Genomic DNA, 10,692 nt, shown 5'->3' on the forward strand with positions numbered 1-10,692 from the left:
CTAGATTCAATTTGAGAAAAAAAGTCACCATTTTTATATATAAAATAGAGAGATGATAATATCACAAAGAAGTAAATCCACCAATATACAATTCTAGACATCTTATACAATTGACCTCAAGCAATAGATATCAAGTTACTCTACAATCTTACAATCTTTTTTGGTTTTAAGCGTTTAATTAGCACACAAAATTGGAACTTTTGACGGTTTTTTCATGTAAGATGTATAAAGGAAACCCCATTATTCTACAATTGGAGCCTTTATCAACACTAAAAACGAAGAACCAAATAGAAAAAGGGAAAAAAAGAATACATAACATTTTTTGGCTAGATCATTAAACATAGTGCTGATGCCACTTCATCTAGTTCTTCTAAAATGTGAAACCCCTCGTCTATGCTTCTTTGTTATGTTGGATTGTTGTTGCTGATGATTCTGTTGGATGTTTGTTGTTTTGGATCATTAACTAATGGAACTCTTTCTTCTTGTTTCTTATTGTTATCCTTGAACTTGGTTTTCAATATGGGGCCTAAGTTACTCAAAACTGATAGCCTCACTGACTTCAGGAAAATTCTTCAACGCCTTCTTCTAAACATTTGACTCGAATATCAGCAAAATGAGTTTCACCATAAACTGCAATTTCAAATGCTTGTATTGAATTCTTGTTTTCTACCTAGTGATCCTCGAAGAGACATTCTCAGATCATAATAACCACTGGAATATTTCTTAGAGATGAAGATCCTACAACAATATCAATCAAATGGACAAACTTCTCAGATTTATTCTCCTTTCTCATAATGGAAAAAGTAAATAGTTTGTAGCATTTCCTCTAAATCAAATCATGAAATGATTTGTCTATTGAATATGTGAGCAAGTGGCAATATTCCAAAGATATTTTCCCTTTTTTCTCAAGCCACTTTAGTACCCATTTGCCTACTTCTTCCAATAAAATGCCATATATTCTAATTGTTTTCTAGTTTATGATCCACTAATCAAGATCAGATTCTGCATAGGTTTTTATGATATGATTTTTCTAATGTTTTTCATTCCCAATGTCAAATTTAAACTCTTATCTATTTAAAAGATTTAGACCATTATTTCACTAATCAACTAGTATTGATTATTATATATTTATACTAAAAAGAAAAAAGAACTAAAAATTACAAGATAGATAAGAACCAGGAATAAGGGAATACAATGATTAAAGAGAAAGAGAGAATTAATAGAAACAAACACACCTTGAATTTCTTGAGCAAATCATAACCTGTCATGCCAGTCATACAATAATCTGTAATCACAAGATTCAATTCAACTTCCTAGACCACAAAAACATCAAAATTTTCCCAACAAAAATTTGGTAATCTTAGATATCAAAAGAAGAAGAAAAATTATGAACCCAGAGACTGTTTGGAGAGCAGATGGTGTATTTGGGTTGATTGTCATCTTGATGTAACCTAGAAATTCTAAAGCTTTGGTGCCTGAATCAACTGTGGTAACTGTCAATGAAATCAAGATGATTAACAAAACCAGAAGAAGAGCAACGAAACTCAAGATTGATGAACAATTGTTTTCCCCCAAGTACCTTGGTATGAGGAGATTTTAAGTAAACTTTCAATAAGTTTTCTGCCAATGATATTGTCGTCAATAACTAGAACATGGAACTGTGACTCATCTGCTATTCTCATTGTTCCGATTGAGAAAGATAATTTTTTTAGAGGATGGAGATGGGGTCGTGTTATTTTTGTCCGAGGTTGAAAGAATGGTGGTGAAGAAGATAAAGAGATTGCAATTGGAAAGAAGAAAGACCGATCAAAATCCAGACTTTATAAAGAAAGATCCTGTTAAAAGTCAGCATCGAAAACAATGCATTAATGCATAATTCGGTGCAATGGTCAAAAGGAGCACAAAATTGTTGAAATTTACTAAATGGTATAATCATAATTTAGTCATTATAATTTAGGGTATTTACAAATTAGTCCTTAAGCTTCAACTATAAATACCCTAACTCATTAGCTTCAAAACCATCCCAAATCATTCTACTTTTCTCCCAATACTAGATAATTTAGATAGTTTCTTGAGAGTTGTTTTCTCCTTTTTATCAATAGAGAATTATCATTGTTTTCTCCTTGGTAGATCGAGAGAGGTTGTAATTCCTATTTTCTCATAGTGAAATTAATCTACCATTGCTCGTGGTTTTTACCCTATATTATTTAGGGGGTTTTCACTCAAATTTTGTGTAGTCTTTATCTTTATTTTATTTTATCAAATTATCAGTTGTGATTTTGCTCTATCTGATAGCTGTCTCTGCATTAATTGGTATCCAAGCCAAATTTGAGTGTGTAATATATTCTTATTGTCTTTGTGGTTGCCACCAAAAGGTAGATCCTCCAACATAAGAGAATAATAAGGTATTACCCATTCTTTGAAGGTTCCAAAGAACTATTCACGATAGTGAAATAGTGGGAGCTATCCGTATTATAAGCTATGGCAACGAAATTTGATATTGAAAAATTCAATGGAAAAAATTTCTCATTTTGGAAATTGAAGATGAAGGCTATCTTGAGGAAAGATGGTTGTCTAGCAGCTATCAGTGAAAGGTCGGTAGATTTCACAGATGACAACAAATGGATCGAAATAGACGGGAATGCTATGGCAAACTTTCATTTAGCATTAGCAGATGAAGTATTGTCAAGCATCGAAGAGAAGAAGACAGATAAGGAGATTGGATCATCTCACCAAATGTACGAGGCCAAATCGTTGCACAATAAAATTTTTCTTAAGAGGAAATTGTACACTCTACGTATGCCAGAATCTACTTCAGTGATGGAGCACTTAAACACACTGAACACTTTATTTTCTCAGCTTATATCCTTAAGAGTACAATGAGAGAATAAGAACAGGATGAATTCTACTTCAAAGTCTACCTAATTCGTATGATCAACTCATCATCAACTTGACAAACAGTAATGTCACCAGTCTAGTCTTTGATGACATTGCAGCTGTTGTTCTACAAGAAGAAAATCGGTGCAAGAACAAGGAAGACAGATAAGTAAATCTGCAACAAGCAGAAGCATTGACAATGATGAGAGGGAGATCAACATAACGTGACCAAAGTAGCAGTCACAAACATGGTAGATCGAAGTCAAGAAGTAAAATGAATTTAAAGTGCTACAACTGTGAAAAGAAAAGTCACTTGAAGAAGGATTGTTGGAGTCTAAATAAAAACTCCAATCCATAAGCCAATACCGCAAACACTTCAGATAAAGGAGATGCTCTATGCTGTGAAGCGTCAACCACCGTGGAAGGTAGAAAGAGATATGCAGATATATGACTCATTGATTCGGAAGCAACATATCACATGACCTCAAGAAGAGAATGGTTACATCATTATGAGCATGTCTTAGGAGGATCTGTGTATAGTTGCAATGATCATGCCTTAGAGATCGTTGGCGTGGGAACCATCAAATTGAAGATGTACGATGGAACAATTAAAGTTGTTCGAGATGTGCGACACGTGAATGGCCTGAAGAAAAAATTTATTATCCTACGGATTGTTGGATAATAATGCAAGCAAGATTGAAACACGAAAAGGAATCATGAAGGTGTTCCGTGGAGCGCTTGTGGTGCTAAAAGGCAAAAAGATAGCAGTAAACTTGTACATGCTAAAGGGAGATACTTTTCTAGAAGTAGAAGCCTCTGTTGCCTCATTTAGTTTAGATTCTGCAATGCTTTGGCATCAAAAACTTGGACACATGTCAGAACAAGGAATGAAAGTCCTTGTGAAGCAAAAGTTACTTCCAGGCTTAACAAAAGTATCACTTACTTTGTGTGAGCATTGCATAACAAGTAAGTAGCACCGGTTGAAATTCAACACATCAAATTCTAGAGGTAAAAGTGTTCTAGAATTGGTTCATTCTGACGTATGGAAAGCACCAGTTACATCCCTAGGCGGAGCAAAATACTTTGTCTCATTTATTGATGACTACTCTATGAGATGTTGGGTGTACCCTATTAAGAAGAAGTCATATGTATTTTTAACTTTCAAAAACTTTAAAGCGCGGGTAAAACTTGATTCTGGAAATAAGATCAAGTGTTTCGGAACATATAATGGAGGAGAATACACAAGCGAAGAATTTGATGACTTTTGCAGGAAAGAAGGCATCAAAAGAGACAGTTCACAGTGGCAAACACTCCTCAACAAAATGGAGTGGCAGAGCGGATGAACAGAACCTTGTTAGAATGAACAAGAGCAATGTTGAGGGATGCAGACCTAGAAAAATCATTCTGGGCAGAAGCAGTCAATAGCACCAGTTATTTGGTGAATCGAGCTCCATCAACTGCAATAGAGCTGAAGACACCAATGGAGATGTGGACTGGTAAACCAGTTGATTATTCAAACCTCCATGTATTTGGAAGCATTGTGTACGTGATGTATAACTCCCAAGAAATTTCAAAGCTGGATCCAAAATCCAGGAAATGCAAATTCTTGGGTTATGTTAATGGTGTAAAGGGGTATCACTTGTGGGATCCCACTGTCCGCAAAGTGATCATCAGCATGGATGTTATCTTTGTTGAAGATAAACTACAAAGAAAAGAAGACGATGATAACGCTGAAAAGTCAGAGACTACATAGATACATGTGGAAAAGGAGGTTGAACAAGGAGATTTTTCGAAGTAGACCAACACATGATGAACAAGAACCAGAGTTCTGAAGTTCCAACATCTCGTCAATCAGATCATTTGAAAATACCTCCCAATTGGTACTCAGATTATATTATAGAAGGAAATATTGCATACTTCCTTTAACAGAGGACGTGAGCCATCATACGAGGAGACAATAAACAGCTCAGATGCTTCATTGTGGATGATGGTGATGCAAGAAGAAATTGAAGCCCTTCATAAAATTAATACATGTGACCTTGTTCCACTACCACAAGGAAGGAAGCCAATTGGTAACAAATGGGTCTTCAAAATCAAGTGAAATGGTGACGATCAAGTGGAGAGGAATCGTGCAAGACTGGTGGTCAAAGGATATGCTCAAAAAGAAGGTATTGATTTCAATGAAATATTTTCTCCTGTGGTTTGACTAACAACAGTTCGAGTAGTCTTGGTAATGAGTGCTACATTGAACTTACATCTAGAGCAGCTAGATGTTAAAACAACTTTTCTTCATGGAAATCTTAAAGAGGAGATTTACATGCTCCAGCATGAAGGTTTTGAAGAAAATGAAAGAATAACTTGGTTTGTAGGTTGAACAAATCTCTGTACGGTCTAAAGCAGGCACCGAGGTGTTGGTATAAGAGATTTGATTCCTTCGTTATGTGCCTTGGATACAACAGACTTAATGCAGACCCTTGTGCTTATTTCAAGAGGTCTGGTGATAACGATTTTGTTATATTGTTGTTGTATATGGATGACATGTTGGTTGCCAACAAAGATCATATTGAAGAATTGAAGGCACAACTGGATAGGGAATTTGAAATGAAGGACTTGGGATCAGAAAACAAGATTCTAGGGATACAAATTCACTGAGATACAAGTAATAGGAAGATTTGGCTTTCACAAAAGAATTACTTGAAGAAGATCTTGTCAAGATTCAGCATGCAAGATTGTAAGCCAATTTCTACCCCTCTTCCTATTAACTTCAAATTATCCTCCAGTATGAGTCCTAGCAGTGAAAAAGAGATGATGGAGATGTCTCTAGTACCGTATGCATCAACAGTGGGAAGTTTAATGTTCGCTATAATATGCACAAGACCAGACATTGCACAAGCAGTGGGAGTGATTAATCAGTACATGGAGAATCCAGGCAAAGAGCATTGGAATACAGTAAAGAGGATCCTGAGATACATCAAAGGGACCTCAAATGTTGCATTATGTTACGAAGGATCAAACTTACAAATTAATTGGTATGTAGATTCTGACTATGCAGGGGATTTGGATAAAAGCAAATCTACTACAGGATATGTGTTCAAAGTTGCTGGTGGAACTGTAAGCTGAGTTTCAAAATTACAGTCAGTTGTGCCTACGTCCACAACAAAATCAGAATATGTAGCAGCTACACAAGCCAGTAAAGAAGTAATTTGGTTGAAGATTCTATTGGAGGAACTTGGGCACAATCAAGAGTATGTCTCTCTGTTTTGTGACAGTCAAAGTACCTTACATCTAGCAAGGAATCCAGCATTTTATTCAAGGACAAAACACATACGAGTTCAGTACTACTTCATTCGTGAAAAGGTGGAAGAAGGAATGGTAGATATGCAGAAGATCTATATCAAAGACAACATATCAGATTTCATGACGCAAGCAATCAATGATGATAAATTTACCTGGTGTTGATCCTCCTGTGGCCTGTCAGAAACGTAAGCAACATGATGGTACAAGGTAGAAAGAATGGTGTGAAGATATGATTGTTCCAATCAAATCTTCAAGTGGGAGATTGTTAAAAGTTAGCACCGAAAACGGTGCATTAATGCACATTTGGTGCAATGGTCAAAAGGAGCACACAATTGTTGAAATTGCTAAATGGTATAATCATAATTTAGTCATTGTAATTTAGGTTATTTACAATTAGTCCTTAAGCTTCAACTATAAATACCCTAGCTCATTTAGCTTCAAAACCATTCCAAATCATTCTAGCTTTCTCCCAATACTAGAGAATTTAGAGAGTTTCTTGAGAGTTGTTTTCTCCTTTTTATCAAGAGAGAATTATCATTGTTTTCTCCTTGGTAGATCGAGAGAGGTTGTAATTCCTATTTTCTCACAGTGGAATTTTTCTACCGTTGCCCGTGGTTTTTACCATATATTATTTAGGGTTTTCCACGTAAATTTTTGTCTTCTTTATCTTTATTTTTATTTTCTCAAATTATCAGTTGCGATTTTATTCTATCCGATAGCCGTCTTCCACAACAGATCCGACCAGACTTCATCCCAAATCCTGGAAAAAAAATTCAAGCTGATTGATCTTATATTTCAGGGCAAGCAAGGGAAGGAATAAGGAAAACATGATGACAATAAGAAATTAATGAAATAAACCTATGGGGAAGATTTTTTGAGACAAGAACGGGGGAGGTGGTCTCAAATATTTATTTATGGAACATCTCTTACAAATAGAATCAATATGTAACGAGATGGGATAGGATCGGGTTGGATTTTTATCATTTCGATTTTGATTTTATTTAATAATTTCTACTTAGAAAAAGGAAAGAAAATTTTGAATTTAACTTTTAAAATATATTCATCATTCCAAAATTGATTTAATGAATTTTCTAAACTTTTGCACTATCTAACGTCCTAATTAATAAAATTTATCCGTATCATTTTTATTCTTTGTATAATTTTTCTCAAAGATAAATCTTTACTTTTTTATATGTAAATATAAAAGTGGGTAATTACTTAAAAGTTAATTGTGAGTGAATTAGCACTTAGAAGTTAATTGAGTAAGTGACATGGAAAAAATATTGAGGTAGCTAATTTTTATAAGTTGAAATTATAGATAATATGGTAAAAGAATTCGTGAAATAGTTTTTTAATTCAACTTTAATGTATTTCTAATAGATCCCTAAATTTAAGGTTAAAATATATCTATAATTTAATTCGATTCAAATAATTTAAATATTAAAATAAACTATTTCTCAATAACCAAATAAAAATATAAAAAAATTAAACTCAGATCTTATCCTTAAATCAACAAAAAAAATGCACTAGAGAATGGAAGGAAATTGGATGGCATAAAACTCAAAAAATTCTCTAAATCAAAATTGAATGTAAAATTTTTAAATTAGATTAAACTACATAGATTTCACTCAACTTTATCCGTTCACTTTCTTAAACCATTGAACTTTTAATTTTAATTATAGCTTTAACTTTAATTTTATATTTAATTTTATCACCCCGTCTTAAGTTAGTAACGAAACGATGACATAGCTAATGGTTGATAACGTGGCATGTCACACTAAAACTCAGAAGTAGAACTAGGAATTTATCATTGTGGGGTTAAAATATTTTTATTTTTCATAAATACAATTTCTTTTAATTGAGGTGTCTGATAATTTTTTTATTTATTTTTTAAATATATATATTCTATACTAATTAATAATTAAAAATATAATTGGCGGAGACCAAGGCTCCCTTCCCCCTTGGTTTTGCCCTTGTTAAAACGACGTTGTTTTAGAGATAACTATGATGTCCAAAATGATGTTTTTAGGCATAAAATTTAGAAGTGTATCAATTTTGCCACTGAACTTTTAAACATTTTACTTTTTAAGCACTTCACTTTCTAGTTGTCGTTAGCAGCCAATCACCGCTCATCACCGATCATCTTTCTTGACAAAATTGGTACCAAAACGTTGACATTTCACATTCTTTATTCTCCTAGGATGGATTTTCCACTAAAGCCACTCAAAACCCATAAAATTTCTTTAAAAGTTTGACCTATTAATTCTCTTTATATCTTTCAATGATCGTCCGATAAGGCTAGTTTTGAGGTGTTGTTCGTCTTCTCGAAATAATGCTTCCCACTGTTCATATTTTCGAACAAGCACTCAAACCCATAAATCTAAAATGTCTCTAAACATCTAAAAAATGATAGATTTTTTCGTTGATTTTGAGTGAGTTTCATGTAAAAAGTAATCAAAAAAGAGAAAGAAGAGTGAAATGTGAACGTTTCAATACCAATATTTCCGTGAAAGATGATCGGTGATGGGGAGTGATTGATTGCCAACCGTGACCGAAAAGTGCAGTGCCAAAAAGATAAGTTGTTTAAAAGTTTAGTGGCAAACCGATATACCCTTAGAGTTCAGTCTCTAAAACGATGTTGTTTTTGGCGTCAAAATAGTCACACCAAAACAACGTCAGAACCCATCAGATTCAAGACAAGTGACCATCCCTAAACTCATGTAGCATTTTCAATCTTAGAGTTCAGTTAGAATAAAATGAACTTAAGGGTAAAATGGACAAAGGCATCAAGTTTATGAGTCAATTTATGTATTGAACCTTATCTAGTATATGACTTGCTTGCAACAAGTCATGGATAGGCTTCTATGACTAAATTCATATGTATTTTGTGCATTATCTCTAGGGATTAAAATTATAATCACGTGTAGTGTGATTGGGGATAATACATGCATATTTATATTATAAAACAAGTTGAAAATTGGTACAGTGAATGGGGCACTAAAGCCCGTTTTAATTTAATTAGTTTTCTGTAGATACGGTGTACTTTGAGATCTCCTTGGAGAATATAATTAACCTGGATCTCAAGGTTGTTTTTCTTTTTTTCATATTAATCTCCCATGAAACCACAAATTATAAAATTAATTTAATGTTTCTATATGGGGATAACAGTTTGGTGACTTTGACGTTAATTAATTTATTCCAAATCATATATAGAGGCATGAAAATATCACTTATTCCAAATCTAAATACATGCATACGTCAAATTAAAAAATACCCATAGACGTCAATTGTTTTTACCAAATTTAAAAAGAATCAATTCAGAGATTGATTAAGTAGTTGGTTATGTTATTGGGTAATGACACGAATGTTCCATGTATTATTTTCAATTTTTTAATATGGTATTTGTATTTTCTAAATGTTTAATATACTTTTTATAATTTGCTTTCGTGTTTTTGAAATGTTTCCTGGAATAATGTAGTTAGTTGATGCTGTGATATGATACATGATGCTCTCTTATGTTTCCAATGTGATATTTATTTTATAAAAAAATTACTTCAATATAGAAAATTCATACCCGTACAGACCAAAATCAAATAATATAACAATGAGTTAAATAAAAATATTTATTACATTAATTTTCATTATTTTTTTAGGTAAACTATAACAATGACCACCTAACTATCGACTTTTTTTTTCATTTGACCACCATTTCAAAAATTTTGTTAATCAAATCACTAAACTACTTAAATGCTTTCAATCAAACCACTTATCGTTAACAATTAACGTAACAATTAATAAAATTTGTATAATTACACATTTAGTCATTATTACTTACACTATCTATCAAATTGGACATATTTTGAAATTAATCAATATATTTATCCTCCAATCATATAACTTCAAATTTTAATTATAATTTGATGAAACAAAATAAACAAATTGGTGGATCAACAACGAAATATGTTTGAGATGATTTTGTAATTGTTGATATCGATATGTATACAATAAACCAAGTTTCATGTGATATTTTTTCGAGTAACAATACTTATAATATTTTCTATTATTTTGATTTTTTTTTATTTAATGTTGTTTTATAGTTATATTTATAGAACCCCGTTTTCATCCAGGGTCATTCCAAATAAATATGGTCCAAGTCCAGCAAATTCCAAAAGAAAGGAAAGCCATAGTTTGGGACCGGTATGGTTACAAAGTGAGAAGCCCAACAGACAAATCCGCCTTACCCAGCGAACCGATCTGCCAGGCCCAATGAGGAAGACCCATTTGCAGATCCAGAAGGAAATTAGGGTTTTCATCTTTGGCAATCGTCGCCCTTCACGAGAGCCATCAGATCTGATAGAGGATCTAATGGCCCAAAATTGTGATACAAAGGAAAATTAGGGTAACAATTCTAATCAAGATGCGCCGCGCGTTCCAAACCGTTTGAATCTGGATCTCACCAATGACCTAAATCAGAGGAAGATTTAGGGTTTTCATAGCCAAAGAAAGATCAGCAACCGT

The 10,692-nt window shown here is 33.3% G+C and overlaps 1 pseudogene; it reads right to left on the reverse strand.

Annotated features, from left to right (window-relative positions):
- Nucleotides 1-404: 404 nt before the first annotated feature.
- On the reverse strand, nt 405-1,682 carry LOC120135614 (annotated as a pseudogene).
- Nucleotides 1,683-10,692: the final 9,010 nt, after the last annotated feature.

This window comes from Hibiscus syriacus, unplaced genomic scaffold (assembly GCF_006381635.1).
Source record: "Hibiscus syriacus cultivar Baekdansim isolate YM2019G1 unplaced genomic scaffold, ASM638163v2 tig00110610_pilon, whole genome shotgun sequence".
In the NCBI taxonomy this organism is placed as follows: Eukaryota; Viridiplantae; Streptophyta; class Magnoliopsida; order Malvales; family Malvaceae; genus Hibiscus; species Hibiscus syriacus.